Consider the following 20345-nt stretch of genomic DNA (forward strand, 5'->3'; position numbering starts at 1 on the left):
AGAACGCAACTGTTGTTTTTTTTCTTTAAGAACTCAACTGTTTTAAGATAGCACCATGTTTTAATATCTGATATTAAATATCTTGTTTCTCCTCAAACGCTCTTCTTTCAGAATTTTCCTATTTTATTTATTCTTTTCCCCTTGAGTTTCAGTTTCTCCTTTTGCTGCTTCTCTTCTACCAAGAATGACAGCTTATCCACACCATCTGGTATTGCTTGTTCATTTGATGTGTATTTATGGAGTATTGCCGATTGACAGATACTGTGTTAAGGACTAGAGATATAATAATGAATAATGACACAGTCTCTGCCCTCATGAAACTCACAGTCTACTGGGAGATGTAGATAATCAACAAATAATTACAAGACAATGTGGCTGGTACATTTCCTGAGTGGTGCAGAAGTCCTTTACATGTTAAGTCACTTCAGTCATGTCTGACTCTTAGCGACCCCATGGACTGTAGCCCACCAGGCTCCTCTGCCTTTGGGATTCTCCAGGAAAGAATACTGGAGTGGGTTGTCATGCCCTCCTCCAGGGGATCTTCCCGACCCACAGATCAAACTGGTGTCTCTTATGTCTTCTGCATTAGCAGGCAAGGTTCTTTACCACTAGCTCCACCTGGAAAGTCCCAGAAGTCCTGTGGGTCCCTGGCAAAAACAAGTAACTAATCTGGACTTGGGAGGGCAGGGAGTAGGGGTCAGGAAAGACCTGGAGCAGGTGACACACAAGCTGATTCTGGAAAGACTAATATGAGTATATTAGGAACAGGGAAAGAAGTGAAAGGGAGTTCCAGGGAGTGTAAGCCTCTTGTGCAAAAGATCAGAAATGGGATGAACTTGACAAATCACAAGGAGCAGTTAGTTGTATTTAATAGCTGGAGCTTAGGAGGTATGGGAAATGTTGGGTTGGGGTGGGAGATGTGGCATATAGCTGGAGATGCAGGAGCTGGGTCCCATGTAGAGAGTCTTGAATGCTGTGCTCAGTTGGCTGGACTCTACCCTGTGGGCAAAAGAACTCCATTGAAATGATCTAATAGGAGGAGTGATATGATCACATTCTCACTCTGGCTGCAGGGTGGAGAATGGGTGGGAAAAGGGCAACAATGAGAGCAGGGCGATGCGTTAGGAGGCTTATGCAGGAAAGTAACCCAGATGAGACATGAATTCATGATTAGTTGGATTCAAGTAGTGAAAAGGTGGCATCAAGAATGCCTTCCAGAGTTTTTGTTTGTTTTTTGTTTTACTTCTTGGTTGTGCCCCATGGCATGAGGGATCTTAGTTTCCTGACCAGGGACAGAGCCCGAGCATCCTGCATTGGAAGCTTGGAGTCTTTTTTATTTTTTTTAACTCTTTATTTTATATTGGAGTATAGCTGATTAACAATGTTGTGACGATTTCAGGTGGACAGCCATACATATACGTGTATTCATTCTCCCCTAAACTCCCCTCCCATCCAGGCTACCACATGACATTGAGCAGAGTTTCCTGTGCTATACAGTAGGTCCTGGTTGCTTATCCATCTTAAATATGGAAGCTCAGAGTCTTAACCACAGGACTTCCAGGAAAGTTTCAGGGCTTTTGTTGTTGTTGTAATAATCTATAAAAGAAAACAATCTGAAAAAGGAGATATGATATAATTATATATATCTGAATCACTTTGCTGTACATCTGAAACCAACATATTATAAATCAACTATGCATGCTTGCTCAGTCACTTCAGTCATGTCCAGCTCTTCGTGACTCCATGGACTGTAGCCTGCCAGGTTTCTCTGTCCATGGGATTCTCCAGGCAAAAATACAGGTTACCATGCCCTCCTCCAGAGAATCTTTCTGTCCCAGGGATCAAACCCATGTCTCCTGTGTCTCCTGCACTGCAGATGAATTCTTTACTGCTGAGCCACCAGGGAAGGCCATAAATGAACTATACCTCAATTTTAAAATAAAATAAAAGCTACATCATGAAAAAGGTATAGAGTTACTTTGTCAAGAAAAAGTATGCCTTCCAGGTTTACGGAGCTAGGACTTAGAAAGGGGAGTAGGCTTGGATAGAATGTGAAGATAGCAGATCTTGAGCGTGCCCAGTGTTATGAACCTAGTCCCTCTCATCTCTGCTTCAAAATTGATCTATACCATGTTCCAGTCCCTGAAGAACTCTGTCCTCCCTTTCTAATTTATGCTAGGGTGTTGCAAGTTCTTTATTCTTACCATTCATGGGGAATATTTTCATTTGGCAGCTACTTTTAAGGCTCTCATCTATAAAAATTATTCTAATAATGAGAGTTTCAGGCAGGCCAACTGTGTAAGAGATTTTTGGCAGGAGGGCTTCACATTATACCATAGTCCCCACAGTCTGCTCCCCAAAGCAGATCCTGGTCTTCTGTTACCCTAAAGTCAGATATGCCTTTCTCCTACAGCATAGGCCAGTCCAAGGCGGAGGCAAGGAGAGGTGTGGACCTTCGGTTGGTCAGAGGCTGACCCAGACATCAGCAGAAATAGGTCATATGCCTCACTGGAACCATCTGTCTGCCTTGGTCTAGTCTCACATGTCAGACTCCCTCTTCCCCCAAAGGAATGTGTCCTTAGGGGTCCGGAACAAACAGTCCTGGGAGACAGGGAATTATATATAAGCCCAGGATTGAGTCCTTGAAACCAAACACAGCATTACAGCAGAAAAAACTGGCATTCTGGATTCTGAAGGAGGGGAGGAGGGCAGCCTGACATCAGAGGAGAGGGATTCTTGTTGTCATAGCAACCATAAGAGTTATACTGTATTGTTTGTACCCAGAATTTAAGAGATTATCCTTGGGCTAACAACAAAAAAAAGGAAGTGTCACCCCTTCCACTTCAACATCACCATCTCAGGACACCTACCACCTTCCTATAAGGAATTTTTATTTGTTCATTCGTTATACGTCATTTGGGTATTTATTGATTTATTAATCTGCCTTCCTCCATTTTTTTCTCCTTTTCTTCTTTCTCTGCATCTGACCAGCACAGCCAGAAGGGGCCATTTGTCTTCCTGCAGATGGTGCCAGTAAATCAAACTTCTGGCGGGTGGAAACTGGGGCCCTGGAAATCCTCCCAAGATGGGAGGTGTCCTTCCCATGCCTTAGGGCTGCTTCTGATGTGCAGAGGAGGGAGCTGGGGGAGGGGGTAAAGGAGGGTTTCTGGGAAAGGACTCTTTAGAAAACCAGGCACTATGGAACCCAACAGAGGTCGTTTTCCCAGTCCAAGCCTATATTGGATTATTGGATAACTTTGACATCTTCCCTCCTGTAGTCACTAGGCAGGGAGCTCACCCGAATTACAGCCTTAAAGGTGTCAGAACAGTATCAGGGACTTGGTAAATGAGGAAAGACCTTTTTTGAACCTTTACACAAGCAGTTAGGAATTTCCTTATCGCCGTGTGTTTCTTCCTGTGTCACAGAGGGATAAACTGAGATAGGAAATGCACCCCCAGCAGGTTCCCAAAAAAGTGAATCAAAGAAGAATCTAGAAATGACACAGTGCTTATTAATTCCCTGGCTCCAGCTAACCCCTCCTCCCATCGATAACACTGACATCACCTAGCTTTTTAACCCTGAGGACTAATTGGCATCCTGTTTATCAAACTTTAAAAACCCTTTCTTTCTTTTGCCTTCCTGGCTCAGTAACTCACACTTGGAAATCTCTGGAAATTTTAATTTCCCGAAGAGCCTCTTGTCATCTCTTACAGTAAGTCTTTTCATTTCACCTCGTGTAAGTATATTGGTTGGCTAGTTTAGAAGCTTAATAGCGATGAAGAAGATTAAGTCCAAATTTAATAAGCATTAAGAGTAGAACAACATCCTTTATTTCCTCTGGCTTCAATAATCATTGCATTTGGTTTTTTTAATTTGTAGTGGAAAAGTTCAGATGACCCAAACTGGGGGAAGGAGGTGGGCTAAAGAGAAGGGCAAGAAGATGTTTAGCTGGCTTTTTCTAAAATCTGTGCTTGTTGCTGCTGCAGTGGCAGCAGACAAATGGTTGGAGGGTGATGGGTCTGGAAATTATCTGGGAAGAATGCAAGATGAAGCAGGCACCCAGGCAGGACAGAACACCTCCAAGCTCTTGCCTTGTTTCCAAATGGGCTCTTTATTTCACCAGCAAGATTGGCTTCCAGAACACTCTGGGTTCTCCAAGTCTCTTGGCACGAGTGTAGACAAATCTCTTTTCCTGTTAGTACAGCGAAGACCAGATTAGCATTTTTCAAAAAGAGCTTGACTAGGAAATGAAGGGAAACACAAAACTAAAAAAAGAAAATGTAAATGCATAGAAATGAGCACAGAATCTAAGATAAAGTCTAGCCCTAGATTGGCTCAACTGGCATAGACTAACACACACATACACACACACACACACACACCCCTGGTCCTTTCTCCTCAGTGCTATTTGTGGAACCCTGCTTCAAAAGGCCCCCTTTCAAGCCTTGAGTATTCTTCCTATGTATTGCAGTCTTGACTTTCTCCTCCATTACATTCTTTATCCCTCTGTTTTCTGATGATTTGAATACATATTTGTCTCTTTCTAGTGGACTGTAAAGCTCTGCAAAGACAGGGACTAATCATAATCATTTTTGTACCCACAGTGTCTGGCATGTGAAACCATCCATAAATGATTGTGGAACTGAAGTGTACCAGATCAGATCCTGGCAACCTAGAATCATGTCTATCCTTGGAAAGGAGTGCTTCTAAAAGCAGGGTTCTGAGAGCAGACAATGCTTTACACTCGAAGCTTAGATCTGTTTGACCCCCATGTAAACACACTTCTGGCAATTTACAAGAACAGCACTGCCTTGTAATTATGTAGGACTCTGTGCTTTTCAAAACACTTTTCACACAAAACCGCATTTGATTCTCCTAACAACCTCATAAGGAAATGAGACTTAGAGAGCTACAATAGCTACCCCCAAAGTCTCAGAGCTATGTAATAGTAGAGTTTGAACTAGCTCCAGGTCTTCTAATTCTTAGTCCAGCAGTTCTCCTAGTTTGGTATCTTACATCCCCAAAGAGACATTTTATGGTTGAGTCCTCTGTAAACTCAGAGAACAAGTCTAAGGCTTACCTCCCACCATTCTCTCTGTCTTCCACCCACCCAATATGGCACTAGCTCAGGGAAAAAGACCAATGACCATCTGGGGGCAAGCAAATAGCAGAAACTGGCTAAATCAGAACTGAATGCATGAGACCCAGTGATTCTATTTCTAGGAATATATGCTAACAAGTCATCCAAATTCAAAACAACTTTTTTACTAAAAAACATGTGCTGGCCAAATGAAAACAAATCTATGATCAGAAATCAGCCAGTGGGTTGTCAGTTTGTCATCTATGAAATAACTGGACAGATGTGTAAATATGTATGCATAATGGTGTTCGTGATATCTACATTACAATTGAAAAACATAGGAAACTACCTAACAATAGAGGGAGAGGCAACAAAAATGAAAAAAAAAAAAAAGTGAAAGCATATCCATACCATGTACTGTCATGAGGTCAATAAAACCAATGATGATATTGATCTATATCTATTGATGTAGAAATATACCAATGATATTGTGAAGCTTTTTAAAAGGCAAGACACAAATCAGCATTATAGTATATCATGTTTGTAATATATACTGCTGCTGCTGCTGCTAAGTTGCTTCAGTCGTGTCCGACTCTCTGCAACCCCATAGACGGCAGCCCACCAGGCTACCCCGTCCCTGGGATTCTCCAGGCAAGAACACTGGAGTCGGTTGCCATTTCCTTCTCCAATGCATGAAAGTGAAAAGTGAAATTGAAGTTGCTCAGTCGTGTCCGACTCTTAGCGACCCCATGGACTGCAGCCCACCAGGCTCCTCCGTCCGTGGGATTTCCCAGGCAAGAGTACTGGAGCGGGGTGCCATTGCCTTCTCCGGTAATATATACTACACTTCAAAAAACAGTCTGGAAGGATATTTTTAAAGTGGTAACCGTAGTAGAATGTGTAACCTTGAGATTGAAAGGTAGAATGATATGTGATCTTCATTTTTGCTCACATGTATTTTTCTGCAATGAGCATATATTACTTTTGTCTTAAAAATATATAACAGATGATTTTTAAAAAATATATTTATTTTAATTGGAGGTTAATTACTTTACAACATTGTATTGGTTTTGCCATACATCAACATGAATCCCCCACAGGTATACACGTGTTCCCCATCCCGAACCCCCTCCCTCCTCCCTCCCCATACCCAACCCTGCCATTTATGGTCAATTGATTTTCAACAAGGAGGAAAAGACATGTCAATGGCTCAGAAATACTCTTTTTAATAAAAGGTAGTGGAACAAGTGGCTATTCACATGCCACGAATTTGGACCCTTACCTCATACCATATACAAAAATCAAAATGAATCTGAGACCTAAATATAAGAGAGAAAACTTTTTGTGTATGGTGTTAGAAAGTGGTCTAGTTTCATTCTTTTACAAGTGGTTGACCAGATTTCCCAGCACCACTTGTTAAAGAGATTGTCTTTAATCCATTGTATATTCTTGCCTCCTTTGTCAAAGATAAGGTGTCCATATGTGCATGGATTTATCTCTGGGCTTTCTATTTTATTCCATTGATCAATATTTCTGTCTTTGTGCCAGTACCATACTGTCTTGATAACTGTGGCTTTGTAGTAGAGCCTGAAGTCAGGTAGGTTGATTCCTCCAGTTCCATTCTTCTTTCTCAAGATCGCTTTGGCTATTCGAGGTTTTTTGTATTTCCATACAAATTGTGAAATTATTTGTTCTAGCTCTGTGAAGACTAACACCATACACAAAAATAAACTCAAAATGGATTAAAGATCTAAACGTAAGACCAGAAACTATAAAACTCCTAGAGGAGAACATAGGCAAAACACTCTCTGACATACATCACAGCAGGATCCTCTATGACCCACCTCCCAGAATATTGGAAATAAAAGCAAAAATAAACAAATGGGACCTAATTAACCTTAAAAGCTTCTGCACATCAAAGGAAACTATTAGCAAGGTGAAAAGACAGCCTTCAGAATGGGAGAAAATAATAGCAAATGAAGCAACTGACAAACAACTAATCTCAAAAATATACAAGCAACTCCTACAGCTCAACTCCAGAAAAATGAACGACCCAATCAAAAAATGGGCCAAAGAACTAAATAGACATTTCTCCAAAGAAGACATACAGATGGCTAACAAACACATGAAAAGATGCTCAACATCACTCATTATCAGAGAAATGCAAATCAAAACCACTATGAGGTACCATTTCACACCAGTCAGAATGGCTGCGATCCAAAAGTCTACAAATAATAAATGCTGGAGAGGGTGTGGAGAAAAGGGAACCCCCTTACACTGTTGGTGGGAATGCAAACTAGTACAGCCACTATGGAGAACAGTGTGGAGATTCCTTAAAAAACTGGAAATAGAACTGCCTTATGATCCAGCAATCCCACTGCTGGGCATACACACTGAGGAAACCAGAAGGGAAAGAGACACGTGTACGCCAATGTTCATCGCAGCACTGTTTATAATAGCCAGGACATGGAAGCAACCTAGATGTCCATCAGCAGATGAATGGATAAGAAAGCTGTGGTACATATACACAATGGAGTATTACTCAGCCATTAAAAAGAATACATTTGAATCAGTTCTAATGAGGTGGATGAAACTGGAGCCTATTATACAGTGAAGTAAGCCAGAAGGAAAAACATAAATACAGTATACTAACGCATATATATGGAATTTAGAAAGATGGTAACAATAACCCGGTGTATGAGACAGCAAAAGAGACACTGATGTATAGAACAGTCTTATGGACTCTGTGGGAGAGGAAGAGGGTGGGAAGATTTGGGAGAATGACATTGAAACATGTAAAATATCATGTAAGAAACGAGTCGCCAGTCCAGGTTCGATGCACGATACTGGATGCTTGGGGCTAGTGCACTGGGACGACCCAGAGGGATGGTATGGGGAGGGAGGAGGGTTCAGGATGGGGAACACATGTATACCTGTGGCGGATTCATTTTTATATTTGGCAAAACTAATACAATTATGTAAAATTTAAAAATAAAATTTAAAAAAAAAGAGAGAAAACTATAAAATTCTGTAGAAAACACAGGTGCAAATCCTTTCTTTGAGTTGGAGTATTGTCTTCACATTTGGTGATTTTTAAGGGATGGGATGGGGAGGGAGGTGGGAGCGGGGTTCAGGATGGGGAACACATGTACATCCATGGCTGATTCATGTCAATGTATGGCAAAACCCACTACAATATTGTAATTAGCCTCCAATTAAAATAATTTAATTAAAAATAGATATCCTCAGGGAGTTATTTAAATAAGTTTTTAAGCTCTGGTCTATAGTAAGCAATACTGTATGTGTGCATGTGTCTGTCTGTGTGTCTGTGTGTCTGTGTTTGCTTGTGTGTGTGTCTGTTTCCCTGTGTATGTGTATGTTGGGGACAGATATGTACAAAGAGTGAAGGAGCCTCCACCATCAGTCTTTGAATACTGTGGCCATGAGCATATTACCATTTTCTGGGCTTGGTGGACAGGAATTTATTTTCCTGAGGAAATAGAAGAGAAGGGTAACCTAGACTAGCTGCATAAGAGGGGGCCCAGCTGAAATTTGCTGCTAAGCACAGGCGAAATCTTTCCTTTAGAAGCACAGCCTTCACAGTTTATTGGCTGGACTGTAGCCATCTTGGCTTCCTTGTGGGTAGAGTTGCTCCACCCCTCTCCACCCCAACCTGATATTAATACTTAGCTCTTTGTATTGAAATGTTGTCTCTTCTTCCTTTGCTTTTCCAGGTAGGCACATTTTGGGTTTGTTATCTTAGGTTAGGTTTCCTGGAAACAGACTCTGATGCGAAGTTTGCATACAGAAGGTTGTTAGCGAGTACACTGGGACCTCTACCTGACAGGTACTGTGGAAAGCAGGACCTGGGGGGAGGGAGAGGGAGAACTGGAAAGCCACCCCCAGGACTGCAGGCCAGGCAGGCTGCAGTCCTGGGGGTCACAAAGGGTCAGACACAACTTAGCCACTAAACAACACTAAACAACTGGAAAGCCATAGGTTGTTCCTATGGGGAAATCTGGAGCTGGGATGGCCTTTCAGGGCTGTCCAAAAATTGAGGCAAGGAATGTGAGCCTTTGGTTAGCCTTTATACTCTCATTAGATGTGTGCTGCTTACCATGCCCCTGCCTAAAAAAGCATAACCTGGGGTAAGACCACCTTTGGCTAATAGCAAGGCCAAGAGAATGAACTTCCCTGGTGGCTCAGTGGTAAAGAATCCATCTGCAGTGCAACAGACCTGGGTTTGATCCCTGGGTTGGAAAGATCCCCTGGAGAAGGGCATGGCAGCCCGCTCCAGTATTCTTGCTTAGAAAATTCCATGGACGGAGGGGCCTGGCGGGCTGCAGTCCTGGGAGTCACAAAGGGTCGGACACAACTTAGCCACTAAACAACAACAACAACAGGTTACAGCTGTGAGCCATCAACAACCAATGCTTCCAACAGCTGCAGAGGTTGAGGGGTGGGGAGAAAACATATCCAACTCTTTGTGACCCCATGGACTGTAGCCTGCCAGGCTCCTCTGTCCATGGGATTTTCCAGGCAAGAATACTGGAGTGGATTGCCATTTCCTACTCCATGGGATCTTCCCAACACAGAGATCAAACTGGTGTTTCCTGCACTGCAGACAGATTCTTTACTGTCTGAGCCACTAGGGAAGCTCCTGTACCACAATATCTACTAGTTATTGACCTCAGAGAAAGCCTCAGAACTGGTTGCTATAAATCCTTCCACTTTAACCTATCTTCTAGCACATTCTTTCATGGCTAGAATCGACATTTGAGAAGAGAGATGCAGGATGCCTGGATTTTGGGTGTGAGCAACTGGAGAATACAAAAAAAATTCCTCAGCTTGAGCAAATGGATGGATGCTGGTGCAGTTTATTGAGATGGATGAGGAAAAGGCTTGGGGCAGGGAGAAATCAAAATTTTAATTTTAGACAAGTAAAGTTCAAGATGTTTGTGGAATATTCAAAAGGAGAGGTAAATTATGTAATTGAATTTATGAGTATGAACTTAGAGAAGTCTGGGATATTATTCTAACTTGGGAGTTAGGATGTATATTGTGTTAAAAGCCACAAGCATGAAGGAGATCACTTCAGGAGAGAGTGTGGAAAGAGAAGAGAAAATCTAGAGGTGAGCCTTCAGGAAACCTTCAATGTTTAATGCCTAGAAGAATGAGGAGACAGAGATGGAGTAACCTGAGAGGTAGGAAGAATACTGTGAGAGCATTAGGTGACAAAGTACTTGGGAAAAGAATGCTTCAAAAGCAAAAAAGATATATAAGAATAGACATAAGGGCTTCCCTGGTGGTTCAGATGGTAAAGAATCTGTCTGCAATCCAGGAGACCTGGGTTTGATCCCTGGGTCAGGAAGATCCCCTGGAGAAGAAAATGGCAACCCACTCCAGTATTCTTGCCTAGAAAATCCCATGGACAGAGGAGCCCGGGCCAGCTACAGTCCATGGGGTCACAAAGAGTCGGACATGACTAAACTACTCACACACACACACACACACAACTGAATCACCTTGCTGTACACCTGAAACCAATAGAACGTTGTAAATCAATTATAAGTCAATTTTTAAAAAGAATTAAAATAAATAAAGTTTGAAAGCTAACTCCTCCATGAAGGATGATTAGAAAGACAGAAAATAAACAAGTAGTCAGTTGTGTTAAATATTGCTGAGAAGGGAGGCAAACTGAGGATAGAAAAATTTCCATTCCATTTAACAACATGCGAAGCCAGTGGTGATCTTTGTGAGAGCTGTTTTAGGAGAGTTATGGGGACAGAAGGCCAGATTGGAGTGGGTTGAGGAATGAGTGGAATGTGAGGAAATAGAGGCAGTGAATATATAAAACTCAAGAAATTGGCTGTGATAAGGAGGAGGGAAGAGATACAGGGCAGTGAGCTGAAAGAAAGTGTATGTGAGTCTGAGAAATTGTGTTTGCTTGCTTGCCCGTTTTTGAATATTTAATGGAAGTATAACATACACACAGAAAAGCACAAATCAGATGTGCTTGATGAATCTCCACAAACTGAACACACCCATGTAACCAGCATCCAGATTTAAAAAAAGTATACCTAAAGACTACATAGTGTATGATTCCAACTATTCAGCGTTCTGGAAAGGCAAAACTATGTGCTAAGTCGCTTTAGTCGTGTCTGACTCTTTGCAACCCCGTGGACTGTAGCCCACCAGACTCCTCTGTCCATGGAATTCTCCAGGCAAGAATACTGAAGTGGGTTGCCATTTCCTCCTCCAGGAGATCTTCCTGACCCAGGGATTAAACCCGTGTTTCTTTTGTCTCCTGCATTGGCAGATGGGTTCTTTACCACTAGTGCCACCAAAAGATCAGTGGTTGCCAAAGATTAGTGAGGAGGAAGGGATGAATTGGTGAAGCAAAGAGGATATTACAGTATACAGTATACTAATGCATATATATGGAATTTAGAAAGATGGTAACAATAACCTGGTGTACGAGACAGCAAAAGAGACACTGATGTATAGAACAGTCTTATGGGCTCTGTGGGAGAGGGAAAGGGTGGGAAGATTTGGGAGAATGGCATTGAAACATGTAAAATGTCATGTAAGAAAAAAAAATTAAAAAAATAAAAATAACTGCAAAAAAAAAAAAAATAAAAGCAGTGAAACTAGTCTGTATGATGCTATGTCTTTGTTGCTGTTGTTTAGTTGTAGGTCATGTTCAACTTTTTGCAGCCCCATGGACTGTATGTAGCCACCAGACTCTGATGTTCATAGGATTTCCCAGGCAAGAATACTGGAGTGGGTTGTCATTTCTTCCTCCAGGGGATCTTCCCAAATTCTATGTTTAATTTTTTGAGAACCCTCCAAACTATTTTGTTCAGTGGCTGAATCATTTTTCATTCCCAGTAGCAATGTATCCAAAATTCTTCACACCCTCTCCAATATTCATTATTTTCTTTCTTCTTTTCTTTGTAATAGCCATCCAAGTGAGTAATAAGTGGTATCTCATTGTGGTTTTGATTTACATTTCCCTGATGACTAATGATGTTGAGCATCTTTTCATATGCTTCTTGGCCATTTGTATATCTTCTCTGGATAAATGTCTATTCAAATCCTTTGCCCATTTTTAAAATTGACTTGTCTGCCTTTTTGTGTTAAGAGTTCTTTATATATTCTGGACATTAGACCCGTATTAGATATATGATCTACAAATATTTTCTCCCATTTTGCAGATTGTCTTTTTACTTTCTTAGTAATGTCCTTTGGTCCAATGAAGATGAGCATATTTTTTTCTTTCATTCTATTAATGTAGTGTTTTACATTGATTGATTTTCATATGTTGAACCACCCTTGAATTCCTAGGATAAATCCCACTTGGTCATGGCGTATAATCTTTTTGATATACTATTCAAATCAGTTTGTTAGTAGTTTTTTGAGGATTTTTTGCATCTATATTCATAAGTGGTATTGGTCTATAACAAATGTTCTATTTTAAAAAGAAAAAAATGTACTAATATACTTTACTCAAGAAACAAAATAGGGAAAAGGTAAAAATCACACTGCAGCAGTTATAGCCTTAAACAGTACTTCATTACATTGAGAAACATAATTGTTCATACATCTTGTAGGGAAATTTCCTTCAAGAAGGATTCTGCTTAATCTCTCTAATATAATTAAAAACAAATATAATTAAAAACAACTAAATCTTAAGCTCATCAAATCATCTTACAGAAGAAGAAACATTGCCACAGAAGTTAAATGATTTCCGGGAGTGGAACTGCTGGATCATATGGTAGTAATTTCCATGTGGTGACATTTATGGTGAACAGGAATCATCACTTCTATTTTGTAATCATTCACCTAAAGCACTCTATCCTTTACTACCAATCTCCAAGGCTTGTTTCCTTACCTAAAAACCCATACTGCCAAATTTTCCCTTGCTTCTAACTAAAAATACATATGTATTCTGCAATTTAAGCCAACTTCTCCCCCATGTTCTCTTTGGTAAGACTGGAAAACAACTAGTGTTACCTTTCACATATTTAAAGAACAATTAACCATGTGACCACATTCTTTAACATTTAAAAAAAATATTTTCTTTGCTAGTACTGTTTTCCCAGCCTTTTGGGCTACTGTGCTCTGGACTGGTACCAGTTCTCTATATCTCTCAAGGCTATGAAATCTGAAGTATCTACTGTCCTGGCAATGAACCCACTCCTGTATTCTCTCCTGGAGAATCCCATAGACAAAGGAACCTGGCGGGCTATAGTCCATAGGGTCACAAAGAGTCAGACACCACTTAGCACAGCACTGTCCTAACAGAGGGGAGTTCACAGGATAAAGCAACAGTTGATTGTGACGGTGGATGTGATATTTTAAAGCTTGAAAAGTGATGTGGAAATAACAAACCTGTTTGAAATGTTCAGGTTGAAATGTTCAAATTAAGAAGAATGTTGAGAGACAGGAGGGTAAAAATGTGAACAGTAATGGTCTAATTCACAAGCATGAGTTAATCATACTTGATAACTGGGTGGAGCCAGAAGTGGATGCAAATAGGATGGCGAAAACTAGGGAGAAAAACTATCAGTAAGTGAGAGGCAATTCAAAGTTCAGATGAACTATGAGTGAATCAATTTGGATTTCTGCATAATAATTTGCACAATGGCCTGCCATGTATCAGGCTTGATATGACATGCTGCAGCCAATATCCTTGTGAAGTGGTGCTGAAGGGCCCAACATTTCGATATTTTTCAGTGGTAATTTCAAGCTCTGTTATTCCAGCTCTTTGACAGCAGTACCCTGGTTCTTTTGTATTTTATTTTTTGGAATTTTTCCTGGCTTTGGTGGTTCTTTATCCTTCTGGCATTTACTGCCAGTGGCTGATGCAAACCACTGCCTCCTCTTGCTCATCCTGCTTTACAGCCACAGTGCCTCCACACTGGCTGCTGTGCCTCCCCAGTGGCAGTGACCGCCACCACCGTTGCCACCATCTGAAGACAGTTGACAGCTCCCTCTCATTTCCCCCTTCTTAGGCTCTCAGGGACTATGGCAGCAATGACAGTCATGTACATATCTTTTGGTAAATGTATTCATATTTGCACTTACGTTGGGTATATGCTTAGAAATGGAACGCCTGGGTCATAGAGTAGGATATGTTTTAGCTTTAGAAGATACTGCCAAAGAGGTTACTAAATATTTGTACCAATTTGTACTCCCACCAGTGATGAATGACAATTCAAGTTTCTCCTCATCCTCACTAACAGTTGGTATTGTCCTTTTTTTTTTTTAGGCATTCTGGTGGATGTATAGTGCTATCTTATCATGGGCTGTTATTATTATTATTTGTGTCTTTCTTTTAATTAGTTTGAAATAATTTTAGACTAATTAAAAAGTTACAAAAATATTACAGAAAATTCTGTATACCTTTCACCTAGCTTCACCAGATATTAATATATTATATACCCATAGTGCAACTAGAGAAACCAGGAAATTAACATTGATACATTATTATTAACTAATGTATAGCTTATTTGAATTTTGCTAGTTGTCCCGCTAGCAAACCTGATTACTTTTCTGCTCTGGGATCTAATTGTACCTAATTATCATGTCTCCTTAGTTTCATGTCCAATCCAAGACAATTCCTCAGTCTTCACCTTTCATGATTGTGGTAGGTTGAATCAACAAGGGAATCCCTAGGTTGAATCATGGACCCCGAAGATGTCCATGTTCTAATCTCTGCAACCTGTAGGTGTTAGCCTACATGTCAAAAGGTATTTTGCAGGTGTGACTAAGTTAAGGTTTTGAGATGATCACCTTGCATTATCCAGGTGTGACCAATGTAATCATAAGAGTCCTTATAAGAGAGGAGGCAGGCAAGAGATCAGAGTCAGCAGTAGAAGATGTTACAATGGAAGCAAAATGATAGAGCAATGGAAAAAGGGAGTTACAAAACCAAGGAATGAAGGCAGTCTCTAGAGACTGAAAAGACAGGGAAACAAATTCTTTCCTCAGAGCCTCCAGGAGGAACATAGCTACTGACACCTTGACTTTAGACTTCTGACCTCCAGAATTGTAAGAGAATAAATTTGCCTTCATCCACTAAGATAATTTGTTGTAGCAGCAACAGGAAAATATTATAATTAACTTCACACTTTTGAAGACTACTAGTTTTCTAGAATGTTCCCAATTTGAGCTTGTGTGATGTTTTCTCATGATTAGATTGTGGCTATGCTCATTTTTTGCACTAATATCACAGAGGTGATGTTGTGTCCTTCTCGGTGCATCATGTCACATCATGTCAGGGGATACATGACATCAACATGCTCTATTATTGGTCTTGGTAAACTTGATTACTTGGTTAACTTGGTGTCTGTTAGATTTCTCTACTATAAAGTTATTTTTCCTTTTGCAATTGAAAAAGATTTGAAAGGAGCTACTTTCAGATGAATGCTCAAACTATTGCACAATTGCACTCATCTCATATGCTAGTAAAGTAATGCTCAAAATTCTCCAAGCCACGCTTCAACAGTACGTGAACTGTGAACTTCCAGATGTTCAAGCTGGTTTTAGAAAAGGCAGAGGAACCAGAGATCAAATTGTCAACATCTGTTGTATCATCAAAAAAGCAAGCGAGTTCCAGAAAAAACATCTATTTCTGCTTTATTGACTATGCCAAAGCCTTTGACTGTGTGGATCACAATAAACTGTGGAAAATTCTGAAAGAGATGGGAATACCAGACCACCTGACCTGCCTCTTGAGAAATCTGTATGCAGGTCAGGAAGCAACGGTTAGAATTGGACATGGAACAACAGACTGGTTCCAAATAGGGAAAGGAGTACATCAAGGCTGTATATTGTTACCCTGCTTATTTAACTTCTATGCAGAGTACATCATGAGAAACACTGGGCTGGATGAAGCACAAGCTGGAATCAAGATTGCCAGGAGAAACATCAATAACCTCACATGTGCAGATGACACCACCCTTATAGCAGAAAGTGAAGAACTAAAGAGCCTCTTGATGAAAGTGAAAGAGGAGAGTGAAGAATTTGGCTTAAAGCTCAACATTCAGAAAACGAAGATCATGGCATCTGGTCCCATCACTTCATGGCAAATAGATGGGGAAACAGTGGAAACAGTGAGACTTTATTTGAGGGGGCTCCAAAATCCCTGCAGATGGTAATTGCAGCCATGAAATTAAAAGATGCTTACTCCTTGGAAGGGAAGTTATGACCAACCTAGATGGCATATTAAAAAGCAGAGACATTACTTTCCCAACAAAGGTCCATGTAGTCAATTTATGGTTTTTTTCAGTAGTCATGTATGGATGAGAGAGTTGGATTATAAAGAAAGCTGAGCACCGAAGAACTGATGCTTTTGAACTGTGGTGTTGGAGAAGACTCTTGAGAATCCCTTGGACTGCGAGGAGATCCAACCAGTCCATCCTAAAGGAAATCAGTCCTAAATATTCATTAGAAGGACTGATGCTGAAGCTGAAACTCCAATACTTTATCCACCTGATGTGAAGAGCTGACTCATTTGAAAAGACCCTGATGCTGGGAAGGATTGGGGGCAGGAGGAGAAGGGGACGACAGAGGGTGAGATGGTTGGATGGCATCACCGACTCAATGGACATGAGTTTGAGTAAACTGTGGGAGTTGGTGATGGACAGGGAGGCCTGGTGTGCTGCAGTCCATGGGGATCACAAAGAGTCAGACACGACTAGGTGACTGAACTGAAGAACTGAACTTTGAGACTGATATTACCGTGTTTCTCCTCAAGCTTTTGGCCATCAATGTTTCCTGCTTGAAATAAATATTACTGTGGTGTTTGCCTCTTGATGATTATCTATTTCCATTATTCTTTCTACATTTATTAATTGGAATTCTTCTGTAAGAAAGATCTATCCCTCCCCTACTTTGTTCATTCACCTATTTACTTACATGTGTACGGATCTAAGTATACTTGTTCTATTCTTTGAGTGAAAATTCATTGCTAGCGTTATTTACTTTGTTGTTCACATTTCCCCAGACTTAGCTTCTGAGAGTTGTCTGCTCTATAAAGACATTCTCCTAAATTTTCTTCTGAAAGCTTTATTGTTTTATCTTTCACATTTATATCTGTAATTCATGCAGAATTCATCTCTGTGTATAACATGAAAAGAAGTTGATATACAATTTCTCCTGTATGGATAATCAAGTGATCCAGTACAATCTATTGAAGAGACTGTTCTTTGCCCCCACTGAACTGCAGTGTCATCTTTGACATAAATATGGTAACTAAAGATATGGATTTGTTTTTTTTTTTTTTTTGAATCATGTGCCTTTTTTGTTTTCCAACTCTTCATCTTTTGTCTTCTTTTTCACACCCATCCTAATCTCTTTCAATGCCGACTCAGATTTCTCCTTTTTGTTAACCCCTCAGAACCACTGTGGCTGGAAGTAAGTTCTCTCACCATCCACCCATTGGTCAGGATATCTTTTGCAACTCGGGCAACTAGCTACCCTTTTTTTCTATTTTTTTTGCATTTGGGAAGTTCTCCTAGGAGTGACTTATGTCCATTCCTTACCTGTGAATGACACCTGCTTCAAATCTTCTGTGGGATGTATTTCTCTACATAGAAAATGAAATTCTGGTGTACTCACAAACTCACGCATGCATAGTGCACAAACATAAATAAATAATTAGGAACAATAAACCAGAGGAGCAGAAACAGACGCTAATGGCAAATGGTGATTCTTCACCTGCTGTAACTGAATCCACTGGGTCTTGTCCATGTCTTCCCCTCCTTCCTTTCCCAGGCAGGTAATCACTGCAGTGTGTTGTCCTTACTATATACAGTGAAATGGGGACCAAGAACTGAGTTGTATTAATACAGTTCTAGTTGAAAGTTGTCCCAGTTTAGCATTTAATTTATTGTATCATCTTAATTCATAGGAGGCAAAATTTGTGTTGATGAATTGTGTGTTTTTAAAACCTTCAAGTAGACCCATAATCTTACATCTTGTAGATATGTTTGATAGTCCTGCAAGCATCGTGCTGATGATAGCTGTAAGATAAGCGCTGATGAAAAGGGATGCACAGGTGAAGACTTTGATCCATGTAGACAATTTGATAATTTACATTCAAATTGCAGTACAGTGAAGAGACATTCACTGCCTTCGAATTGTCATTGCTTGGGTTTTCTTTTTTCTTTTATTAAATGATGGAAACCAAACTGTCTCCCTTACAGTTTTTTAAAAATGTATTTCTGGCTGTGCTGGGTCTTCATTGCTGCCCAGGTTTCTCTAGTTCCGTGAGTGGGGGCGGGGCTATTGTCTTGTTGCCGAGCACTGACTTTAGGGTTCTTGGGCTTCAGTAGTTGCATCGCACAGGCTCAGTGCTTGCAGTTTCCCAGCCTCTGGAGCACAGACAGGCTCTCTATTCTGTTCCATTGGTCTATTTGTCTGTCCTTGTATCTATACCACATTGTCTTAATTATAGCTAGATATAGCTTAGTTTCTGGTATTATGTTCTGTTTCATTCTTCTTCAAGATTGCCTTGTTTATTCTTGGCCCTTTGTATTTCCAAATAAATTTTATAATTGGTTTGTCATTTTCTATCACTGGATACAACTGGGATTTGATTGGGCTTCCCAGGTGGCACTACTGGTAAAGAACCCACCTGCCAGTGCAAAAGACATAAGAGATGCAGGTTCTGTCCTTGGGTCAGGAAGATCCCCTGGAGGAGGGCATGGCAACCAACTCTAGTATTCTTGCCTGGAGAATCCCACAGACAAAGGAGCTTGCTGCTGCTGCTGCTGCTAAGTCAGCAGGCTACAATCCATGAGGCTGCAAAGAGTCAGACACAACTGAGTGACTTAGCATGCACACATCTTGTATCAACAGATCAAATCAGCAAAAATTGACAACTTTACAGTATTGAGATTTACAGTTCATTTACAACCTACTTATTTATTTGGGTCTTTTTTACTTCCTCTTAAATATGTTTCAGAGCTTTCTACCTGGAGGTTGTGCACAATTTTCCTAGTTTCACTCTTGCTGCTGCTGCTGCTGCTAAGACGCTTCAGTCATGTCCGACTCTGTGCGACCCCATAGATGGCAGCCCACCAGGCTCCCGCATCCCTGGGATTCTCCAGACAAGAATACTGGATTGGGTTGCCATTTCCTTCTTCAATGCATGCATGCTAAATCACTTCAGTTGTGTCCGACCCTGTGTGACCCCATACACGGCAGCCCACCAGGCTCCCCTGTCCCTGGGATTCTCCAGGCAAGAACACTGGAGTGGGTTGCCATTTCCTTCTCCAATGCAGGAAAGTGAAAAGTGAAAGGGAAGTCGCTCAGTCGTGTCCGACTCTTAGCGACCCCATAGACTGCAGCCTACCAGGCTCCTCCGTCCATGGGATTTTCCAGGCAAGAGTACTGGAGTGGGGTGCCATTGCCTTCTCCATCTAAAGACAAAAAAGAGTGGTAAAAAGTCCAAAAACAAAACAAAAGACATACAAAAAAAAAGGAATGACAGTCATTTGACAGGAAATATTTTATTATGCAATGTTTTGTGACATGGACCTGAACCATCCCTTTTTGCTAAGAGGCCGCGTGATGACATTCTTTATTGTTTATGATGTTTTTGTGCCAAAAATTTGCATGATACAAAATTATTTATTAAAATCCTTCCTAAATGTTTTTATAAAGTTTTTTGTTTCTTTACAATTATTTTTCCCTGTAAGGTATTTCTCACTGGAGATATTCAGTCAAATTACTGTTTTTAAATTTTTTGAATACTTCTATCACTAGATTTGGAATTGCTCAACTGGAATTCCATCACCTCCACTAGCTTTGTTCATAGTGATGCTTTCTAAGGCCCACTTGACTTCACATTCCAGGATGTCTGGCTCTAGGTCAGTGATCACACCATCGTGATTATCTGGGTCATGAAGATCTTTTTTGTACAGTTCTTCTGTGTATTCTTGCCACCTCTTCTTAATATCTTCTGCTTCTGTTAGGTCCCTACCATTTCTGTCCTTTATTGAGCCCATCTTTGCATGAAATGTTCCTTTGGTATCTCTGATTTTCTTGAAGAGATCCCTAGTCTTTCCCATTCTGTTGTTTTCCTCTATTTCTTTGCATTGATCCCTGAAGAAGGCTTTCTTATCTCTTCTTGCTATTATTTGGAACTCTGCATTCAGATGTTTATATCTTTCCTTTTCTCCTTTGCTTTTCGCTTCTCTTCTTTTCACAGCTATTTGTAAGGCCTCCCCAGACAGCCATTTTGCTTTTTTG

The 20345-nt window shown here is 40.6% G+C and overlaps 1 long non-coding RNA gene across 1 annotated transcript; it reads left to right on the plus strand.

The window, feature by feature from the left end:
• Positions 1 to 2617: 2617 nt before the first annotated feature.
• On the plus strand, positions 2618 to 5510 carry LOC133242415 (uncharacterized). Its single transcript, XR_009734858.1, has 3 exons — positions 2618 to 2920; positions 3650 to 3713; positions 4606 to 5510. It is a non-coding gene; the product is annotated as an uncharacterized LOC133242415 (long non-coding RNA).
• The last annotated feature ends 14835 nt before the right edge of the window (positions 5511 to 20345 follow it).

This window comes from Bos javanicus, chromosome X (assembly GCF_032452875.1).
Source record: "Bos javanicus breed banteng chromosome X, ARS-OSU_banteng_1.0, whole genome shotgun sequence".
Lineage (NCBI taxonomy): Eukaryota > Metazoa > Chordata > Mammalia > Artiodactyla > Bovidae > Bos > Bos javanicus.